General features: G+C 41.8%; 1 long non-coding RNA gene across 2 annotated transcripts in view; it reads right to left on the reverse strand.

Annotated features, from left to right (window-relative positions):
- LOC130282571 (uncharacterized) overlaps window positions 1-17,828 on the reverse strand; it is a 272,452-nt gene that overhangs the window by 128,041 nt on the left and 126,583 nt on the right. For both annotated transcript variants that reach the window (XR_008846454.1, XR_008846453.1), the window contains exons 2-3: window positions 3,812-3,955; window positions 1,632-1,878 (exon numbers count right to left, since the gene is read on the reverse strand). This is a non-coding gene — a long non-coding RNA (uncharacterized LOC130282571). The remainder of the gene's footprint in view (window positions 1-1,631; window positions 1,879-3,811; window positions 3,956-17,828) is intronic.

Below are 17,828 nucleotides of genomic sequence, written 5' to 3' on the forward strand. Positions count from 1 at the left end.
TTGATGAGGCTAACATGTATCTCTATAGATAGAGGGGATCCTAACCAAATCTTTACTAGCTTACCACTCTTTCTGGCCCTGTTGGTCATAGACATAAAGCTTCCATATCAAATCTATATGCTTATGTTGTGTCCCGGTACAGAACGTGGTTCTGTACAGTTCCTAAAGTCCCCTCAGCTAGAGTCCCTCAAGTCCACAGGGCTCTCCTGCAGGATCCCCCTAGGTCATTATTATTGTATATTACTCATGTACATTTATTATAAGTATCGTACAGTGAATATAAACTATGTACAAAGGTTATTAGGATGTTTAAACTGTATAGGACCTTCCTAGGGTCATGTGACATGGTCATGTGATATGTGATCACCGGATACCCAGAGTCCCAAAGGCATAGGTAACCAAAGGCAAGCAGCTACCAATGGGCTTTAGTCCAGCTCCCTTATATATAAAGGGCTGTAGTCTCCACACTAGCTCTCTTCTCTATTTTCCTTGATTCCTGGACAAGAAAGCAAGCACAAGTCCTGTACAAGTTCAGTCCAGCTAGGCCAAAGCCTACAAGTCTGCAGCCACATCTAATCTATAAGTCTTCTATGTCTACAAGTCAAGTCTCTACCGTCCCTACCTAAAGTCATAACAGTAGCACAGTGGCATGCATCATCATTATTACCATTAAAAGTCCCAGCAAGCCTGAGAGGTTCCCTGTGTCCCGGTCACCTCTGTGGAAGTTGGCTATCTGTAAAGACTGTTATACTGCCTTCTTCAGTAAAGTTCCAGTTGCATCAAAACCTGCTCTGGACTCTCATTTAATATATGCCGTTTCTGGGTTGGTTTTCGGCGGTGCCCTACACCAAACAACCACATCCTGGTGTCACGAACACTAGGGGTTAACAACATCTTGCCCCAGGGGTTAATACCATCTGTCCCCACTACCTACACCGCTACACCCTGTGGTCCCGCCATACACCGTGGATCACCATACTTAACAATAAAATTGTCCTACAATACCCAGCATATTCAAGAGAATTTATAAGCTTTTTTACCTAATGTTATGACTGTCCTCTACCATAAGAATTCTATTGTTGTGTTAACTATGGACAATACCTTTATGATTTGCTAAACTGTTTGAATGAAAACCTGTTCTACCCACTCTCTTTTACTTTTCTACTGCCTGTTTATATCAGATATGTATTGCACATGTCTTCTTCTGTTGTATATTCTTTGGAAAAATGTAAAAACTTTCGGAAATAAACAATTATATAAAAAAAGAAAACACAATACATCACAGTACATCCAGTAGGCCAACTGTGTCCATTGCCCATTCCTCTAAAACACTGTCCCCATGTCTACCAATTTGCCTAGGTCACAGGGTAAATAAGATTGTGTAGGGGCTGAGGGTTTAGTAAAATATGTCATTTTATTCCGATAAAACAATATTATCCCTTTTGCTAGTATTCCACCTTTCCTAAGATTGTTTGGAAAAGTTGAGCAGTTAGTGAGCCGCTTTGACCTCAAATTTCTGAGTAAAATCAGGTTTGTTGGGCTCGGCTTGCTCATCTCTAAATATAACATAAAGAACAAAAAAAGAGCTTTTTATCTGCTTCGGCTCCTTTTTATTTCATGCAATGTGATACCTTGGCAGAAGAACTGCTGTCCTCAAATGCTTTTTTTCTTCAGGGTTTCTATGTAGTCCTTATTCTTCTGGAAAGCAATGGAGGAGGGGTGCTTCTGATGCATACATTTCCTGTTATAAGTGATACGTTCTCATTGTGAATGACGACGTTGTTTGCCTGCTGGTGACTTCTTATAAAGTTGTTCCAACTCTTGTAAGGGGTGTTGCTCTTTATGTTCTGCTCTGTGGTATTGTGAAATCTCTTCTCACTAAAAGGTATATTTAAAAAAAAAATAGTTTTCAGCTCTCTGTGGCATCACAAGAAAGCTAAGGAGAACAGCTCTGTAAAGGTTTTATCCTGACATTTGCTCTCCTGACCTGACCTAACAAACTGACCCAGACCAGACTATTAGGCTAGGTTTCCAGTTTTGTTTTGTTTTTTTGAAAACTGCCAATGTAATTTTTCAACCAAAGCCAGAAGTGGATCCAGTTGGAAGAAGAAGTGTAAGTTCTTCCTATATTTTCCTTTCCTTTTGAATACATTTCTGACTTTGACCTAGCATTCAAGACAACTTTTTGGTCTATTAAAGTAAATGGGATACAGTGAGTACATCACAGTATTTGAAGGTATTAAAATGTTTATTGGTGATGTAGCCTCCATCCAAATTTATTGTTAGGGGAGCCTACAAAATTGAGTTTTAACCAAAAAGCTAATCCACAGCATCATGTCAATATTTCCCACACTATTCTTTATGAAAATTGCAACATGCCCTGAAAACCATATACTGTTTTTCTTCCCTAACCATACTGCAGTAAGAACACCACAGCAAAACACTACATCAGTACTTAGCCTTAAAAGCCTGAAACCAAACTACAGATGTCCTTGGTAAAAGAACATAAAAAAAAAAGAATGTATGAATAAATTCTACACTGATAATCATACAATGTAGTCTTTATTCTCAGTGAAATAAAATGAACCGAGGTACAGAACATGAACCTTTCTCTTTTCTTTCACATCATGGTGTACAATAATAGGCTAAATAAAATTATCAGTGTCTGTGCAGTAAACATTGAATTCATCTTCAACTTCACAACAAAAATACCATCCCTTTAAAATAGCAAATATTGTCTTGCTTGACAGCTGAGTAGCCAACAATGTTCTACACAGCAATGCTTAGCTATGTTGAGAGTTTCCTACTGCCATATACAGATTAATGTGCAATAATGATAGGGATGCTATAAGAATATGGTTTATCGTGGCATATATAATTAATGTATGCAACTAAACCCTGCCGCACAATGCAAATATGGAAATACCAGAAGAAATTATGTTTTGACATTCATATGTTGCTGCTGATTCATGAAAATGCCATGATTTTTACCTCTGCTTTGCATTGGCAACAGATGCCAGATGTTATACATTTTTGCATGGAATTTTATGACACTGGGAGACTGTGCTTTTAAAAACTTGTAGTATGTTCTCTTTTTTTGACCTATCTGTAGTCTGTCATGCTTTGCATGTGGTAAAAATAACAGTAATTTTTTTGCAAAATTATTACAAAATCTCCCGTACCAAAACTACAGTACATGTGAAAATGGATTTGTTGCAGATTGTCTGCTGTGGATTTTGATACAGATTATGTAAATGTTAAACCTAAATTTAGCTGCAAATTTGGTATACTTTCTACAGCAATATCTGTAACAACGCAATTCATTGCATATTTTGATTTTCCAAATCAAAGGGGGTAAATCCACATGGTATCATCTGATCCTACCCCCTCCCAAGTATTATCTCTCCTTTTTCTATCTCTGTTTTAATTTTTCCCAAAATATCTGTGATGACCCTCTGATAAAGCATGATGGGGTGATGTAGACTCATCCCAGAGTGGGAAATGTCTCGGTTAAGGTTACTGGTTTCACAGGTGGCTAGAGTGGTGATGAACCCCAAGTGTCCTGTAGGCTGACTGTACAATCTGCTGCAATGTTAGTATATAGTCTATATCCTCAGGGGCATTTCCTAGTGGCTATGTCCTGGAAAATCATGTGTAGAAGGCCTCTAATGTTGTGCATACAGTGTAAATCAAGACGCTGAGACTCAAAGGGTATTGGAGCATAACAAGCAACTGTTACTGAACATCTTCCATAAGGTCGAGGCATAGATCTGCAGATCTTGATATGAGCAGTTCCTCAAATAATAAATACCTGAAGACTTTGGAAAACATAGGTTGGCTCCCAGATTTGCTAAGGGGCTCTTACTTAGCAGATTCTTCCCTCAGCCTTTTATGTAAGGGTAAATCCCGTTTACACAGAAAATTGTAGTCCTTTGTGTAGTAGGCACACGCATTCCTGTTAATATAGAGAATATAGTTAATTTTAATGGTACAAAATACTTCAAAGTGGCGTACACAATGTAAAACTCAACATTTAATAGATACACTAAAATTACAAAACCCTACATACAAAAAATGATTGCACTGCCAGACACGTACCTAGTGGGGGTCTCCCCACACAGGACCACATAATGCCAGTAGGACTCCTGCAAACTCAGGGATGACCTACTACAAAGATATGAATAGTGCCATGGGACAGGTGGAAGTTGGGTAGCTGATACAATTCACAAGTCTCGGGTGTGTAAACCCTAAAATTCCCTATCAGTTAAGGTATTGTCAGTCTACCCCTACTCCCACAGGGAACGCCGGGGGACTTAAAAAGGGTGACCCCTGCCCTTACTCACCCTGAATTACCCCTTGGACTCACCATAGAAGTCGCTAATAAATACAACACCTGTGAGTTAGTTCATCCTGACATTTTTCCACCACATAAGGTTTGTTCCTCATGGGCATACCAAGGGTAACAAATCAACAAACATATGGGATTAATTAGTACAATAGGTCAATCAATGACCAATAGAGACAATGTTTAATGCTTAGGGTAACAAAACTGCTCAGTCATGGTAAAATGAGACAGTGATGCAAGGACTGATACAGTGAGATGCCATTCAACTAATAGCAGCCCATAGGTCAGAACTTTTGAAAAGTTTGATTCACCAAACATTTTAGAAATCATGAGTTTGGTTAGGCTCAGTTCAACTCAAACCAGCAATTAAATAAGCCCGTAAACACATTTATAAGACAGCCTAACAGCTCTCAACCCCTGTATAGCACTGTTAGGAGTGTATACAAGGCTCAGTGTTTTTTGGGAGTAGCAACAGGTCTTTAGTCTGACAAGTGAAGAAGATGGCATGGATTTTTCCAAGCAGCCCAAAGATTATCCCTTATTTTGTGAATGATGAGTTGTGTACGTGTAGGCCTGGATGGAAGTAGGATGATGGTGGATTGGTGTTACTAGTAGTGGCCTATGTACAGCAGATGGTGGTGAGGTAGAGTTATCTTTAGCCAGCAGAGAGCAGGCATTGGTGGACTAGGTATAATTCTACCCAGACTTTGTTATACATGAGGGGCTGACATAGAGGCCTAATTCCTAAATTTGGACCCTGCCTATGTCAAGGATGGCTGCTGCATATTGCTGAGGGCCGGCATAAGCAAATTCACACCAGACAGAATGTTGGTATAAAAACTCTTTCCTTAGCAGGAAACTCAGGAGTGTTCCTAGAGAGTTCTCAAAGAGTTTCTGTTTATTACATGAAAGTATATTGTTTTTACATTTGACAAAAAAAGGGGGTTTAGTTATGACTTCAAAATCCTCATGTTACATTTTGATTGGTTATTTGAGCTTTATCTCTATATATATATTAGCATATTAAGTATGTTATTTCTTTCTTGGCCGAAGTTAATTTATGCGGCCCTCTCGCTCTCATACTGGAAAATCCCAGATCCTTGTCCTTCTATACAATCTGTATTAATTTTGTCTTCTAACATCTCATCTTAGGCCTCCTGGCATCATTCCAAGGTCTCCATCTTAGTCACGAGCAGATAGTAAGCTGATTTATGGGTTAAGGGGAGTTTAACAAATATATTTCTTTCTCCAGCATCAGCAGTGGCATATTAGTATTAACCCCTTCAGGAAGGAGCCCATTTTGGCCTTAAGGACCGGAGCGTTTTTTGCACATCTGACCACTGTCACTTTAAACATTAATAACTCTGGAATGCTTTTAGTTATCATTCTGATTCCGAGATTGTTTTTTCGTGACATATTCTACTTTAACATAGTGGTAAATTTTTGTCGATACTTGCATCCTTTCTTGGTGAAAAATCCGTAAATTTGATGAAAAATTTGAAAATTTCGCATTTTTCTAACTTTGAAGCTCTCTGCTTGTAAGGAAAATGGATATTACGAATACATTTTTTTTGGTTCACATATACAATATGTCTACTTTATGTTTGCATCATAAAATTGACGTGTTTTTACTTTTGGAAGACCCCAGAGGGCTTCAACGGTCAGCAGCAATTTTCCGATTTTTCACAAAATTTTCAAACTCAGTATTTTTCAGGGACCATTTCAGATTTGAAGTGGATTTGAAGGGTCTTCATATTAGAAATACCCCATAAATGACCCCATTATAAAAACTACACCCCCCAAAGTATTCAAAATGACATTCAGTCAGCGTTTTAACCCTTTAGGTGTTTCACATGAATAGCAGCAAAGTGAAGGAGAAAATTCACAATCTTCATTTTTTATACTCACATGTTCTTGTAGACCCAATTTTTGAATTTTTACAAGGGGTAAAAGGACAAAATTTTAACTTGTATTTGTAGCCCAATTTCTCTCGAGTAAGCACATACCTCATATGTCTATGTAAAGTGTTTGGCGGGCGCAGTAGAGGGCTCAGAATGGAAGGAGCGACAAGGGGATTTTGGAGAGTACGTTTTTCTGAAATGGTTTTTGGGGGGCATGTTACCTTTAGGAAGCCCTTATGGTGCCAGAACAGCAAAAAAAAAACACATGGCATACCATTTTGGAAACTAGACCCCTCGGGGAATGTAAAATGGGATAAAGTGAACCTTAATACCCCACAGGTGTTTCACGACTTTTGCAAATGTAAAAAAAAAAAAAAAAAAAATTTACCTAAAATGCTTGTTTTCCCCCCAAATTTTTATTTTTAAAAAGGGTAATAGCAGAAGATACCCCTAAAAATTTGAAGCCCAATTTCTCCCTATTCAGAAAACACCCCATATGGGGGTGAAAAGTGCTCTGCTGGCGCACTACAGGTCTCGGAAGAGAAGGAGTCACATTTGGCTTTTTGAACGCAAATTTTTCTCTGGGGGCATGCCGCATTTAGGAAGCCCCTATGGTGCCAGAACAGCAAAAAAAAAACCACATGGCATACCATTTTGGAAACTAGACCCCTCGGGGAACGTAACAAGGGGTTAAGTGAACCTTTATACCCCACAGGTGTTTCACGACTTTTGCATATGTAAAAAAATTTTTTTTTTTTTACCTAAAATGCTTGTTTTCCCAAAAATTTTACATTTTTAAAAAGGGTAAAAGCAGAAAATACCCCCCAAAATTTGTAACACAATTTCTCCCGAGTACGGCGATACCCCATATGTGACCCTAAACTGTTGCCTTGAAATACGACAGGGCTCCAAAGTGAGAGCGCCATGCGCATTTGAGGCCTAAATTAGGGACTTGCATAGGGGTGGACATAGGGGTAATCTACGCCAGTGATTCCCAAACAGGGTGCCTTCAGCTGTTGCAAAACTCCCAGCATGCCTGGACAGTCAACGGCTGTCCGACAATACTGGGAGTTGTTTTGCAACAGCTGGAGGCTCCGTTCTGGAAACAGTGGCGTACCAGACGTTTTTCATTTTTATTGGGGAGGGGAGGGGGGCTGTGTAGGGGTATGTGTATATGTAGTGTTTTTTACTTTTTATTTTATTTTTTGTGGTAGTGTAGTGTAGTGTTTTTAGGGTACAGTCGCACGGGCGGGGGTTCACAGTAGTTTCTCGCTGGCAATTTGAGCTGCAGCAGAAAGTTTGCGGCAGCTCAAATTTGCAGCCAGATACTTACTGTAATCCTCCGCCCATGTGAGTGTACCCTGAACGTTCACATGGGGGGGGGGGGGGACATCCAGCTGTTGCATAACTACAACTCCCAGCATGCCCGTTGGCTGTCGGTGACTGATGAGAGTTGTAGTTTTGCAACAACTGTAGGCACACTGGTTATGTATCACTGAGTTTGTGACCTAACTCAGTGTTTCACAACCAGTGTGCCTCCAGCTTTTGCAAAACTACAACTCCCAGCATGTACGGTGCATGGTGTACGGTGACTGCTGAGAGTTGTAGTTTGCAACAGCTGGAGGCAAACCGGTCGTGAAACACTGAGTTAGGTAGAAAAAAACTCTGAGTTTCACAACCAGTGTGCCTTCAGCTGTTGCAAAACTACAACTCTCAGCAGTCACCGACAGCCAACGGGCATGCTGGGAGTTGTAGTTATGCAACCAGCAGATGCACCACTACAACTCCCAGCATGCACTTTAGCTGTTTGTGCAAGCTGGGAGTTGTAGTTAGACAACAGCTGAAGGTACACTTTTCCATAGAAAGAATGTGCCTCCAGCTGTTGCAAAACCATAAGTCCCAGCATGCCCATAAGGGAATGCTGGGAGTTGTGGTGGTCTGCCTCCTGCTGTTGCATAACTACAGCTCCCAGCATGCCCTTTTTGCATGCTGGGAGCTGTTGCTAAGCAACAGCAGGAGGCTGTCACTCACCTCCAACGATCCAGACGCTGCAGGTCAGTCCCGCCGCCGCAGCTGCTCCTGGGGCCCCGATCTCAACAGGGGCGCCGGGGATCGGGGTCCCCAGCACCCGGGGTGCACGTCCCGCACCCGCTCACGTCCTCCGGAAGAGGGGCGGAGCGGGTGCGGGAGTGACACCCGCAGCAGGCGCCCTGATTGGTCGGCCGGTATTCCGGCCGAGGAATCAGGGCGATCGTGAGGTGGCACCAGTGAGGTGGCACCAGTCAGAGACGGCCCCGAACAGCCAGTAATTCAGGGTCACCGGGTCACTGGAGACCCGATTGACCCGGAATCGCCGCAGATCGCTGGACTGAATTGTCCAGCGATCTGCGGCGATCGCCGACATGGGGGGGCATAATGACCCCCCTGGGCGATATGCCGGGATGCCTGCTGAACGATTTCAGCAGGCATCCGGCTCCGGTCCCCAACCGGCTAGCGGCGGGGGCCGGAATTCCCACGGGCGTATGGATACGCCCTCGGTCCTTAAGGACTCGGGATTCAGGGCGTATCCATACGTCCTATGTCCTGAAGAGGTTAATATATTGATCAGTCTTCAGAAACCTAAGTTTCATCCTTGTCACCTGTGCCTCAATTTCTCTCCTCAGATAAGGCACCATGCATGTTTTTCTGCATCTCGTAACAAAGTAAATAATTTCCACATGGCAGGATACCTTAAATAGATAGGTACATCATCACCGTCACTTGCGCCTGAGCTGCTTGGACAAGTAGGCCCCCTGACATCCTCCTCTTTAAACTCCTCTTCATCATCCCCACCACTCTTCTCAGTTGTGGTAATAGAAAGAAAAAGAAACAGACCGCAAACAGCGCCTCGTGTATTACCCTTGAGAGTAGGTATGGGGAAGTGAAGCCCCTTAATAGTGGCTGCTCACCTTGGAGAAGAAGAAATGGTGCATATCACCTCAAACAGAGGTCTAAAGGTGGAGCAGGCTGCTCAGCCGGAGGGTCCGCAGGAGGCAGGTGAACCTGTCCTGTTGAAGTATGCGAGGAGGTAGAGGAAGAAGGACCAACGAAAATCCAGGCGCTGCTAGCTCAAAAACACCGTAGGCAATGGATTATAGATGAAAGATCCTGGCAGGGATCATGTTTATTAAAACAACAAAAGTACAGATGACGCGTTTCGAGGGTAAACCCCTCTTCATCAGATCAGCATAACATACATAGGACACATGGCAAGTTTAAATACAGTGTGAACAGGCGCCAAAACCGCAAAGTGGGCGTGGCTAGAATGGTCAAAGGTCATTACAGGTGTTGCCCTTACACACCTAGCATAGAATCAACAAACATAAAAACATAAAAATATGGTAAGGAAAGGATGCACAATTGTATAGTATGAACCATGGTAGGCTAAAGGGGTGGATGTTCTGTGATGCCGCAATGAAGCAGCGACGTATAAAAGTGTAGAGCTCATCCCGAGATGGTTGCTAGGGACGCGTCGCTAACCACATGGGAAGCGGGGGGATAGAGCCAATCAGCGACGTATAGCTGCATCGGCCTATCAGCGGACTGCGCGGTCCGGCCAATCAGCTGGCATTGCCGCGCTGTTTGCAGGAAGCGACGCGTCCCTGCTGGTAGTTAGGGACGCGTTGCTATGAATGGGAGGATGGAGGCGAGGCCGTCATTTACGAAGGCCGGAGCAAAAGGGGCGGAACATGAAAGATAGGCAGCGCGATTAGAACTGAAAGGACACTCACAGCGGTGGGCTAAAAGTTAGGGGCCTGCAGCAGTTGCAAATGGACTGCCAGAAATAATGAGATGTAAAGAAAAAGAGGGGGCGGGGGAAAGGGGGGAAGGGGGGGGGGGGAAATAAGGAGGGCGAGAGGAAAAAGGGAGAATAATAGGAGTGCATCATAGACCCATGATTATCAAAATGAGGCGTGTCTGGGGAGCCATAATAAATCAGGGCATAGGGGTAACATAACCAAAATGTAAAGGTATATGTGTGGTAACAGAACCATAGTTGTCTATGACAAATGTACACATAAAAATGTAAAATAGATAAGATGGTTTTAATATAATATTAATAAAAACGGACGTAGGGGGGCAAAAATTCACCAAAAACCTCGTCGAAAAGAGTGTGACATATAGAGCAGAAGCCCAAATGTCTATGGTAAATTAGATAAAAAAAATTACAATATATAGGAAAATATGGTAAGAAAATTGATTAAATATAATTGTAAATGTTATATAAATCTATATATGTGTAGAATTCATAGATGTAAAATCAATATTAACATCAGGGAAATCATTATAAACATAAATATAGTTATAAATAAATATCATAAATATGGATAAAAATTAAGAGATAAGGAATAAGTTAACCCATTAAAAATATGCAGTGTTAGGATGTTAATAAAAACACATAGAAGCACACTGTAAATAAGATACAAAATATGTTAAAATATAGACTCGATAAATTAATAAGTAAATAAATATTGGACGCATCACAAGATGTAAATGTTGTGCCAGTATAAATAATCGCTGTAAAAAATTCACATCCACCAAAACAGGCGAGCATTTTAATATCAAAACCTTTTTAAACTGTCCCTCTCAATATGTGATATATCGCCTGGAATGCCCTTGCAAACTCCAATATGTGGGCCGTACCATCCGTTGCCTACGGGAAAGAATCAATAAACATTGTAGCAACACCGTTCATGGGTTTCTGTTACACAGTGTCTCCAGACACCTGCTTCAGGTACACAAGCAAGATTTCCGATGCATTACGGTTACACCTATTGAAGGCATCTCAAAAGAGGACCCGCAAAGATTCAGTACATTGAGGAAAAGAGAGAACTTTTGGATCTATAAACTCAAAACTCTTGCACCCGGAGGCCTTAATGAACTTATTGAATGTTCCCTGTAATCCTCACCAATATTATTATCTGTCCACAGGGTTATCTGTTTCTCTTGTATCAATTACTCCATATTTGTCATAATTACCTTTGGTCCAATATTTATTTACTTATTAATTTATCGAGTCTATATTTTAACATATTTTGTATCTTATTTACAGTGTGCTTCTATGTGTTTTTATTAACATCCTAACACTGCATATTTTTAATGGGTTTACTTATTCCTTATCTCTTAATTTGTATCCATATTTATGATATTTATTTATAACTATATTTATGTTTATATTGATTTCTCTGATGTTATAATTGATTTTACATCTATGAATTATACACATATATAGATTTATATAACATTTACAATTATATTTTATCAATTTTCTTACCATATTTTCCTATATATTGTCATTTTTTTAATCTAATTTACCATAGACATTTGGGCTTCTGCTCTATATGTCACACTCTTTTCGACGAGGTTTTTGATGAATTTTTGCCCCCCTACGTCCGTTTTTATTAATATTATATTAAAACCATCTTATCTATTTTACACTTTTATGTGTACATTTGTCATAGACAACTATGGTTCTGTTACCACACATATACCTTTACATTTTGGTTATGTTACCCCTATGCCCTGATTTATTATGGCTCCCCAGACACGCCTCATTTTGATAATCATGGGTCTATGATGCACTCAAATTATTCTCCCTTTTTCCTCTCGCCCTCCTTATTTCCCCCCCCCCTTCCACCCTCCCCCCCCCTCTTTTTCTTTACATCTCATTATTTCTGGCAGTCCATTTGCAACTGCTGCAGGCCCCTAACTTTTAGCCCACCGCTATGAGTGTCCTTTCAGTTCTAATCGCGCTGCCTATCTTTCATGTTCCGCCCCTTTTGCTCCGGCCTTCGTAAATGACGGCCTCGCCTCCATCCTCCCATTCATAGCAACGCGTCACTAACTACCAGCAGGGACGCGTCGCTTCCTGCAAACAGTGCGGCAATGCCAGCAGATTGGCTGGACCGCGCAGTCCGCTGATAGGCCGATGCAGCTGTACGTCGCTGATTGGCTCTATCCCCCCGCTTCCCATGTGGTTAGCGACGCGTCCCTAGCAACCATCTCGGGATGAGCTCTACACTTTTATACGTCGCTGCTTCATTGCGGCATCACAGAACATCCACCCCTTTAGCCTACCATGGTTCATACTATACAATTGTGCATCCTTTCCTTACCATATTTTTATGTTTTTATGTTTGTTGATTCTATGCTAGGTGTGTAAGGGCAACACCTGTAATGACCTTTGACCATTCTAGCCACGCCCACTTTGTGGTTTTGGCGCCTGTTCACACTGTATTTAAACTTGCCATGTGCCCTATGTATGTTATGCTGATCTGATGAAGATGGGTTTACCCTCGAAACGCGTCATCTGTACTTTTGTTGTTTTAATAAACATGATCCCTGCCAGGATCTTTCATCTATAACCCATTGCCTCCGGTGTTTTTGAGCTAGCAGTGCCTGGATTTTCATTGGTCCTTCTTCCTCTACCTCCTCGCACTCTTCTCAGTTAGCAATTCTGATGTGTTATCGTGGCCTTCCCCACACCACATCCACAATGATGCCTTCCAGAATCCTCACCATGACTACCACCATTCTCACCAGTGCTATGCTCATCTACTGCAGCCCCTTTCCCCACCTAAGCAACACGCTCCAAAGGGTGACCGTGACCCCACTCTTCCTCGTGGCTGGTGCTATCCTTCTGTCCTTCAGCATAGCAGTAGTAAGGGAAGCAAAGACAGAGGTTAGGAAACAGACCCTCTAGGATGGAAAATTCCTTTACCAGACATAATTTTTTAACCCCTTAAGGACCCAGCCAATTTTCACTGTAGGACCCGGCCATTTTTTGCACATCTGACCACTGTCACTTTAAGCATTAATAACTCTGGGATGCTTTTACTTTTCATTCTGATTCCGAGATTGTTTTTTCATGACATATTCTACTTTAAGTTAGTGGTAAAATTTTGTCAATACTTGCATCATTTCTTGTTGAAAAATTCCAAAATTTGATGAAAAAATTTAAAATGTTGCATTTTTTTTAACTTTGAAGCTCTCTGCTTATAAGGAAAATGGATATTCCAAATAAATTATAAATTGATTCACATACACACTATGTCTACTTTATGTTTGCATCATAAAGTTGACATGTTTTTACTTTTGGAAGACATCAGAGAGCTTCAAAGTATAGCAGCAATTTTCCAATTTTTCACAAAATTTTTCAGGGACCAGTTCAGTTTTGAAGTGGATTTGAAGGCCCTTCTTATTAGAAATACCCCATAAATGACCAAAGTATTCAAAATGACATTCAAAAGGTTGGTTATCCCTTTAGGTGTTTCACAGGAATAGCAGCAAATTAAAGGAGAAAATTCAAAATCAAAATTTTTTACACTGGCATGTTCTTGTAGAACCAGTTTTTGAATTTTTACAAGGGTAAAAGGAGAGAAATCTTCCTAAAATATGTAACCCAATTTCTCTCGAGTAAGGAAATACCTCATATGTGTATGTCAAGTGCTCTGTGGGTGCACTGGAGGGCTCAGAAGGCAAGGAGCGACAGTGGGATTTTGGAGAGTGAGTTTTTCTGAAATGGTTTTTTGGGGGGCATGTCACATTTAAGAAGCCCCTATGGTGCCAGAACAGCAAAAAATAAATAAATAATAATAATAATAATAATAATAATAATAAATAAATAAATAACACATGGCATACTATTTTGGAAACTACACCCACCAAGGAACGTAACAAGGGGTACAGTGAGTCTTAACACCCCACAGGTGTTTGACAACTTTTTGTTAAAGTTGGATGTGTAAATGATTTTTTTTTCACTAAAATGATAGTTTTCCCCTAAATTTAAATGTCCTCCAAAGTTTGTAACCCCATCTCTACTGAGTATGGAAATACCCCATGTGTGGATGTCAAGTGCACTGTGGGTGCACTACAATGCTCAGAAGAGTAGGAGTCCCATTTGGTTTTTGGGTTTTGCTGAAATTATTTTTTGGGGGAATGTCGCATTTAGGAAGCCTCTATGGTGCCAGAACAGCAAAAAAAAAAAAAAAAAAAAAACACATGGCATACTATTTTGGAAACTACACCCCTCAAGGAACATAACAAGGGGTACAGTGAGCCTTTACACCTTACAGGTGTTGGACAATTTTTTGTCAAAGTTGGATGTGTAAATGAAAAAAAAAATGTTTTTACTAAAATGATGGTTTTTCCCCAAATTTTACATTTTTACAATGGATAACAGGAGAAAATTACCCCCAAAAATTGTAGCCCTATTTCTTCTGAGTATGGAAATACCCCATGTGTGGATGTCAAGTGCTCTGTTGGCGCACTACAATGCTCAGAAGAGGAGAAGTGGCATTGAGCTTTTAGAAAGAAAATTTGTTTGGAATGGAAGTCAGGGGCCATGTGCGTTTACAAAGCCCCCCGTGGTGCCAGAACAGTGGACCCCCCCCCCCACATGTGACCCCATTTTGGAAACTACACCCCTCACAGAATTTAATAAGGGGTGCAGTGAGTATTTACACCCCACTGGCATTTGACAGATCCTTGGAACATTGGGCTGTGCAAATGAAAAATTACCTTTTTCATTTTCACGGACCCCTGTTCCAAAAATCTGTCAGACACCTGTTGGGCGTAAATGCTCACTGCACCCCTTATTACATTACATGAAGGGAGTAGTTTGCAAAATGGGGTCACATGTGTGGGGGGGGGTCCATTGTTCTGGCAGCATGGGAGCTTTGTAAACACAAGTGGCCTTCAATTCCGGACAAATTTTCTCTTCAAAAGCCCAATGGCGCTCCTTCTCTTCTGAGCATTTTAGTTTGCCCGCAGAACACTTTACATCCACATATGGGGTATGTTCTTACTCAGATGAAATAGGGCTACAAATTATGGGGGGCATTTTTCCTATTTTCCCTTACGAAAATGAAAAATTTAGGGTAACACCAGCATTTTAGTGAAAAAAATTTTTTTCATTCTCCTGTGGGGTGTTAAGGCTCACTTTACCCCTTGTTACGTTCCTTGAGGGATGTAGTTTCCAAAATGGGTTACATGTGGGTAATAATTTTTTTGTGTTTATGTCAGAACCACTGTAATATCAGCCACCCCTGTGCAAATCACCAATTTAGGCCTCAAATGTACATAGTGCGCTCTCAATCCTGAGCCTTGTGATGCGTCCGCAGAGCATTTTAAGCCCACATATGGGGTATTTTTGTGCTCAGGAGAAATTGCATTACAAATTTTGGGGGTCTTTTTTTCCTTTTACCGCTTGTGAAAATAAAAAGAAAAGGGCAACACTAGCATGTTAGTGTAAAATTTTTATTTTTTTACACTAACAAGCTGGTGTAGCCCCCAACTTTTCCTTTTTATAAGGGATAAAAGGAGAAAAATTTGTAGTGCAATTTTTCCCGAGTACTGAAATACCCCATATGTGGCCCTAAATGGTTTCCTTGAAATACGACAGGGCTCCGAAGTGAGAGGGCGCCATGCACATTTGAGGACTAAATTTGGGATTGCATAGGGGTGGACATAGGGGTATTCTACGCCAGTGATTCCCAAACAGGGTGCCTCCAACTGTTGCTAAACTCCCAGCATGCCTGTACAGTCAGTGGCTGTCCGGAAATGCTGGGAGTTGTTGTTTTGCAACAGCTGGAGGCTCCATTTTGGAAACACTGCCGTAAAAAATGTTTTTAATTTTTATTGGGAGGGAAAGTGTAAGGGGTGTATATGTGGTGTTTTACCCTTTATTATGTGTTAGTGTAGTGTAGTGTAGTGTTTTTAGGGTACATTCACACAGGCGGAGGTTTAAAGTGAGTTTTCCGCTAGGAGTTTGTGCTGCGACAAAAAATTTGCAGCAGCTTAAACTTCAAGCAAGAAACTTACTGTAAACCTGCCCATGTAAATGTACCCTGTACATTCACATTGGGGGGGGGGGGGGCAAACCTCCAGCTGTTTCAAAACTACAACTCCAAGCATGTATTGACTGAAAACCTTCAGTAAGTTGTTACCTAACTCAGTATTTTCCAACCATTGTGCCTCCAGCTGTTGCAAAACTACAACTCCCAGCATGTACTGATCGCCCGAAGGGCATGCTGGGAGATGTAGTTATGCAAAAGCTGGAGGTATGCAATTACAACTCCCAGCATGCAGAGAGAGCTGTTTGGGCATGCTGGGATTTGCAGTTTTGCAACATCTGGAGGGCTACAGGGCTACAAACTGTGGCCCCCCAGATATTGCAAAACTACAAATCCCAGCATGCCCAGACAGCAAACTGCTGTGTGGGCATGCTAGGAGTTGTCGTTTTGCAAGATCTAGAGGGCCACAGTTTAGAGACCGCTGCACAGTGATCTCCAAACTGTGACCCTCCAGCTGTTACAAAACCGCAAATCCCAGTATGCCCAAACAGCAAACAGCTGTCTGGGCATGCTGGGAGTTGTAGTTTTGCAACATCTGGAGGACTACAGTTTAGAGACCACTGTATAGTGGTCTCAAAATGTAGCCCTCCAGATGTTGCTAGGCAACTCCCTGGCTTCCGTAGGATCCAGGGAGCCGAATTGCCGTCCTCTTCTGTCGCCGATCCCCGCCGCCGATCGCCGCCTGCTGCAGCCGCCGAAGGGTAAGTGGATCTTCAGTGCCGGTCCTCCTTGGTTTTCCCTTTCTGCCCCGCCTATTGTGGGTGGGCAGAATGGGGAAACCGAAAGTTAACCCCCCCGCCCCCGATCTGCTATTGGTCGTCACTTCTAGACGACCAATAGCATGGATAGGAGGGGTGGCATCCCTGCCACCTCCCTCCTATCCCTTCAGGGGATTCTTGGGTGTCTTGGACAACCCCGATCCCCTTATATTTCGGGTCATCGGGTCACCATAGACCCGACCTGCAATCGTCGCAAATCGCCGGTGTGAATTCACCGGCGATTTACATCGATCGCCAACATGAGGGGGTCTGAAGACAGTCACCCCGGTCCGGTCCCCGCCCCGCACGCGTCAGAGACCAAAATTCCCACGGGCGTACATTTACGTCCTGGGTCCTTAAGTACCAGGGTGTCAGGACGTAAGCGTACACCCTGGGTCCTTAACTGGTTAAAGATCATTTTATCTCTTTCGAGTGATTTTTCACCAACCTACTTGTCAACTTAAAGTTTCAATGCTCTTAATTGCGTTTCTCTTACAACAAGGTATGTATAAGGCAAGCTTAAGAAACTAAAATAAAAAAATACAGTTGCTTTAGAAGCCTAATGTGTTTGAAATGCACAGGCTTTTTAGTATAATGCGTGTTTGCATGTACACAACTAGAAAGATTTAAGGTGTGTTTGAGGGAAAATATGAAATTCATTAAAACTGTGTTAAAAGGCCAGATACATGTCAGAGGAACTCGCTTTTGCGTGCCAGAGATGACACAATGGGTACTGAAAGTGTTTGCAGAACAATATGAAATGCAACAGACCTGTATTAACACTGCAGGCTACAACACCAGCCGGAGTACTTGTGCCTGGACTTTCACAGTATCTAGGTCCTTGACAGATTAACAGGTACAAAATAGTACACTACTTAGATGTAGGTATTGCGAGAAGGTTAAAGGTAGGGTGGTTGATGGGCACTATGAC

This window comes from Hyla sarda, chromosome 7 (genome assembly GCF_029499605.1).
Source record: "Hyla sarda isolate aHylSar1 chromosome 7, aHylSar1.hap1, whole genome shotgun sequence".
In the NCBI taxonomy this organism is placed as follows: domain Eukaryota; kingdom Metazoa; phylum Chordata; class Amphibia; order Anura; family Hylidae; genus Hyla; species Hyla sarda.